Here is a 6,000-nt window from a genome sequence, read left to right on the forward strand (position 1 = left end):
GAGCAAGACGGTTCTGCAAAACCATTGTCCTTATCGACAGCATTTCACCCTCAATCAACACCAATGATTTAGCTGTACTCATTGACAGTTCATCCACCACAGTTGCCAACCGCCGTATCTTCACGTCATTCAAGATCACTCCCAACATTGGTATCGCAGCTCCAAACACATCACCCACTATTGCACCAGCACTCTCTCCTCGCTTTACCCTCGTCAAGTGTCCACCTTCCACGAGAGCAAAGTCCTCAGTGTGGTATATCTTAGGAAAAATAATCGCCAGGTAACATGTCCCATACCACTTATCCGGCAACCTCACGTACGCATTTTTCCCACAGACAAAGTACACAGTAGGGATCACTTGTACCACGCTCTTCAGGAAATCCTTGGTGTAATACTTCAATGTGAAAGTGTGTTCACAAGTTGTCTGGCCCACATACACATTTTCATAATACGTCTTTGGTCTGTGAAGGCACAACTTCCCTTTCTGTACCTCGTCCAATGCTATCGGACCATAGCTTCCCCTTGTCTTATGCAACTTCTCCTCATCCGTCCAATCTACTTTGCCTTGCCCTGACGCCTGCAACTGTTTTTGTTTTTGATACCTATCCTCTACCTGTTCTATGAACTTCTTCTCTACCTCTGCCAATGAGCAGGTCAAATTGTGTCGATGAGCATATGAGGTGTCTATTTCTCGTGTTGGAATGAAAAAGTATCTAAGTCTCTCCTCTGACTTATAATAATCCCACTTGTTCAAGTGTTTATAATTAGGGACCTCTGGAAGCACAGCATCATAATTCGAAAAGAAATATACAAAATGATTCCGCCCATAGAATATGCTAAGCAGCAAACTACATGAAATTCCATACGTCAATGGCAGGTGATGGTATCTAATACCCTCGTCTACTGAAGCCGGCAATTGCATACACACATAACAATCTTTCGCATCCATCGCATCAATGTACTCATACAACAACTTTGCATACGCATTCTTTCCAAAGTTTCCTTTAGACAAATCTGCATGTAATCTACGGCTTTCTTCTGCTAGAAAAGCTTTCTCAGATCCTATGTTGACCTCTTTCTGGCTAGAAGTGGTAGGTGTAGGAGTTCCCTCGACCTCCACTTCCTGCTTTTGTGGTGCTAAATAAGAAACTAAAACTACTAAAAATATAAAGAATATCACTAACCCTATAAGTGTGCCTATAATACACTTTGCTCTACGAGTCGGGTTCCCAGCCTCCATGGTCCCAAACAGTGCGATTTGTTTTTAGCAGCAACACAAAGTCTTTTTCTTGACTTTGTGAATCGAACCACACTTAGAAGCAGAAGTCCCCTTTCATTTCTTCATTTCCATCCGCATTGAGGCGACCCTGACCCTTCTCCGTCCTCTAAGGGATGTCCCTAAATTTCTTCTTCTTCCACTCGGCTCTAAATAAATTCAGCAACTATTTACAAAGTCTCTACTGATCAATGATGATATTTTCTCCAACTGCACATAGCACATAATCCAAAAGTTCCATCCGATGGACTATTGATTCATAAGCAGGTATCTCAGGACCAAATGTAGGAAAGATCAGTCTATTCAGGATTAAATCATGTATCTTGCTTAGGTAAGGGGGATTAGGAGTTGTGATCGTCAGTATGCCTTCAATTTCCAGTCCAGGTCCCAACAGTATCACTTCCAGCTTAACGTTGGGGATCGTACTGGTCACAGTCACTGACCTCACCCTCCCCGACCTCAATACCCCTGGCATTTGTCAAAGGATAGGTCCACTCCGGGGTGGCGTATCTTCGACACAGTACTCTCACCCTCCTTGAGCTCCTCGGACCTTTTTCCTCTGACTCTTGGTTTCCCCCTTCCGAGTCTGATTCTTCAGATACAGGTGCAAGATCTCTTTCAGAGGTCAGGCTCACGTTCAGCCTTCTTCGCCTCTCAGGCCAACTTGCCTCTGTGCTGTTCACTCCTCTGCTTCTCGTTGGCACAACCTGCTCATCACTACCTTAAGCTTGCTCTGTGTTGGGATCACCTTCACAGCAACTTTCTCCACAGGAAAATCATTGTCCAGGCACTGGTCGGCTCTAGGCTGGATTATGCGAATGTTTTGTTTCTGGGACTCCCCAAATATCTGGTTAGGCGTCTACAAATCGCCCAGAATTCCGCGGCCCGAGCCATCTTTGGTCTTCCAAGAAAAGCCAGAGCCACTGATCTTCTCTCAACCCTACACTGGCTACCTATTGCTAAAAGGATTTTGTTTAAAACTTTGACCACGACTTTTAAGGCCCTACATGGTATAGGCCCTAAATATATCTCCAAACGACTGTCCTGGTATCACCCCTCCAGATCTCTCAGATCTTCGTCCCTATCTAAAATGAGTGTTCCCATTATCAAGCGCGCTAGAGCAGGAGGACGGTCCTTTCGCTACTTAGCTCCTCATGCTTGGAATGACCTCCCAATTTCTTTGAGACAGGCCTCTAGCCTTCTGTCCTTCCGAAAGGCCCTTAAGACATGGCTTTTCCCTTAATTTGGTGTTGCTTCCTGTATATGCGTGTCCTCTCAGTGTTATGTTCTCCCTTCTTCGGTTGGGTTTCCTTCGATAAAGCGCCGGGATACTCCCTGGAGTGGCCGTGCGCTATAGAAGTATAATAAATAACATAACATAACATAACAGAGGCAGATTCTGTGTCACTGTCACCGTGATCTCCTTCAGCTCGGTCGGATGGATTACCAGCCTCTTCAGACACCCCCACAGCTTGACTTGTCCCCTCTAGTGGATCTTCTTCCACAGCTGGATTTTCATCAACGAGAGGAGCTGTTTCTTCCAGGGGTGCTGGAACTCTTCGGGTGTGAGAAGCATGTATCCAGTTCGGCAATCCGCCACACTTCACGGCAGTGTTCGTCACTAGGATAACCTGAAACGGGCCTCGCCAGCGCACATCCAAGCAGCTCTTCCTCACGTGCTTCCGCACCAGGACCCAGTCACCTGGACACAGGTCGTGACAAAGGTCTCTAGAAGCCGGGATTTCAGCAGTCTGCACATGAAGAGACACAGAATGGATGACATCAGATAGTCCCTTGCAGTAGTCAAGAATCAGAACATCTGTGATATTTAACAAGGCTGCTGAAGGGACGGACGGCAATCTCATAGCTCTCCCCATCAACACCTCATGGGGTGAGAGTCCTGTCCTACTGTCTGGTGTACTACGTAAGCTCATTAGCACCAACGGTAAAGCATCTGGCCATTTCAGGGACGTGGATGAGCACACTTTCGCCATTCGAGCCTTGAGTGTTCCATTTATTTGCTCTACTATGCCAGAAGTCTCTGGTCGATAGCTACAATGCAGTCTCTGATCAATGTTCAGCGCAGAGCAGAGCATTTTCACAACTTCACTGTTAAAATGCGTCCCTCTGTCCGATTCCAAAGAGGTCGGGACCCCGAATCTTGGCACTAACTCCCTCAACAATAATTTTGCTACTGTGAGTGTATCGCACCTACGAGTTGGGTATGCCTCAACCCACCTGGAAAACACACATACAATCACCAGGACATATCTGAGGCGGTTACACCTCGGCATCTCAATGAAATCCAGTTGCATCCTATTGAAAGGCCCACCAGACCTTCCAACGTGACTCAGCGTGACTGGTGTCCTTTTCCCAACATTCATTTGTTGACACGTAACACACCTCTGACATACTGCTTCCGCAGCCGTTCGAAACTTGGGATTGTACCAAGTCTGCCTGAACACTTGCATCATTGCATCCCTTCCCAAATGCACAGGACCATGTATCTGTCGAGCCATCGGGCTCACTAATTCATTCGGCAACACAGCTCTCCCATCAGCTGAAATCCACAAGTCCAGTTCCCCTTTGATACAACCAGAGGTCACCCACACTCTTTTCTCGAAATCTGACGCTTGTTCCTGCATCTTCCTCAATTCATCCCAGGTATCAGCCACTTCGAGTATCATGTTTAGCTCGGTCCCTCCCTGCGTCCCTTCGATGACTTGGTCAGTAAATGAGTAACCCTGTTCTGCACAATAGCGTGCTACTTCATCAGCATAGCGATTACCCAGGGACACAAAATCAGCACCTTTGCTGTGTGCTGTACATTTCACCACAGCGATTTCTGCTGGACCCTGCAGAGCCTCCAGCAGTAACCTGACAAATTCTCCATTCCTGATAGGGGAACCTGACGATGTCATGTAACCCCTTTGAGACCACAACTGACCGAAGTCATGAACCACACAAAACCCATATCGGCTGTCGGTGTATATGGTGACTCGAATTTTGTTGGCTGCCAAACAGGCACGCATCAACGCAATTATTTCAGCCACCTGAGCGGAGTGTACCCCTTCTAGGCAGGCAGCTTCGACTATCCCATGAATCGTGCAAACGGCAAAAGCCGCTCTTAACTGTCCAGCACTGTCTCTTATGCATGAGCCATCAACAAAGTAAATCTCATCAGGGTCTTCCAATGGCTCATCGACAATGTCTGGTCTAGGTTTGGTGCACAGTTCAGTCACCTCGAGGCAGTCGTAATCTTCACAATCATCATCTAAGACATTTGGCAATGGCATTGACGTAGCAGGGTTCAAAACCGAGCACCTCTTAAGGGTCACATTCTCCGCGGCAAGTATAACCTGCTCGTAGCGTGTGAGCCTATTGTTGGTCAAGTGCTGCGTTTTGGTCCTGGTCATTAACAGTTCTACTGAATGTGGAACATGTATTACCAATGGATGTCCCATCACAATGCTTTCACATCTTTCAATGCTGACACCTGTTGCAGCAACGGATTTGAGACATCCGGGCAACGCTGCGGCTACTGGGTCTAAGGTAGCCGAGAAATAAGCAACTGGTCTACGGACACCTCCATGATCTTGGGTTAAAACTGCCAACGCGCAACCCTCTCGCTCGCAGCAGAACAATGAAAACAATTTGTTGTAATCAGGCATTCCCAGAGCCGGAGCACGACATAAGTCCTCTCTCAACTCAAGGAAAGCCATCATGCAGTCTGTGTCCCATGGTACCGGATCACTTACGTCCTTGAGCGTCAGTTTCTGCAATGGTTTCGCTTTCAAGGAAAAATTTGCAATCCACTGGCGACAGTGCCAACCATCCCCAGAAACATTCTAACCTCTCTTTGAGTCAAGGGCACCATCATTTTCATTATGGCCTCTATCCTGTCTCTATTCTGTGCCCCAGATACTGTACCTCTGGCAGACAGTACTGTAACTTGCTGGGAGATACCTTGTGACCATTTTCTGCCAAATGGTTTAACAAGGCAATGGTGTCAATTCTACAAGCATCTTCTGTCTCTGACGCAACAAGGAGGTCGTCTATGTACTGTACGAGAAATGAGTTCTGCAGCCGTACTAGACTCTCAAGATTTCTTTTCAGCAATTGATTAAAGATCGATGGGCTCTCTGTATACCCCTGAAGTATACGACACCATGTTAACACGCGATCTTCCAGCTTAAAAGCGAAAAGAAATTGGCTCTCCTCATGTAATGGTATTGAGAAGAATGCCTGACACAAGTCAATCACTGTGAACCACTCAGCCTGTGCTGGAATCAGAAACAATATCACTGATGGATTGGGTACCACTGGACAGCATGGAACAACTATGTCGTTCACTTTTCGTAAATTCTGCACAATCCTGAACTTCTCGCTAGGCTTCTGCAAGCCCATGATCGGGGAGTTGCATGGACTGCCCATTACTTCCTTCAGAATTCCCTGTCTGATCATGGATTCAATCACAGGTTTTATTCCCGCAATTGTTTCTGGAGTCAACTTGTACTGGGGTGTTCTTGGAAACTCTGCATTAGGTCTCACTTGAATCTTAACTGTCTCCACTCCTTTGATCAATCCAATCTCCTCTCCTGTAAAGTCCCAAACTTCCTGTCTGACTGCCTCTCTCAATCCCAGGGGAGTTCCTCCACCGTGAATGCAGGATACAGTTCTATGCACACATGTGTGTTTGCAACCTTAAAGGCAGCATCATCATC

Source organism: Lissotriton vulgaris, chromosome 4_1, assembly GCF_964263255.1.
Source record: "Lissotriton vulgaris chromosome 4_1, aLisVul1.2, whole genome shotgun sequence".
Lineage (NCBI taxonomy): Eukaryota > Metazoa > Chordata > Amphibia > Caudata > Salamandridae > Lissotriton > Lissotriton vulgaris.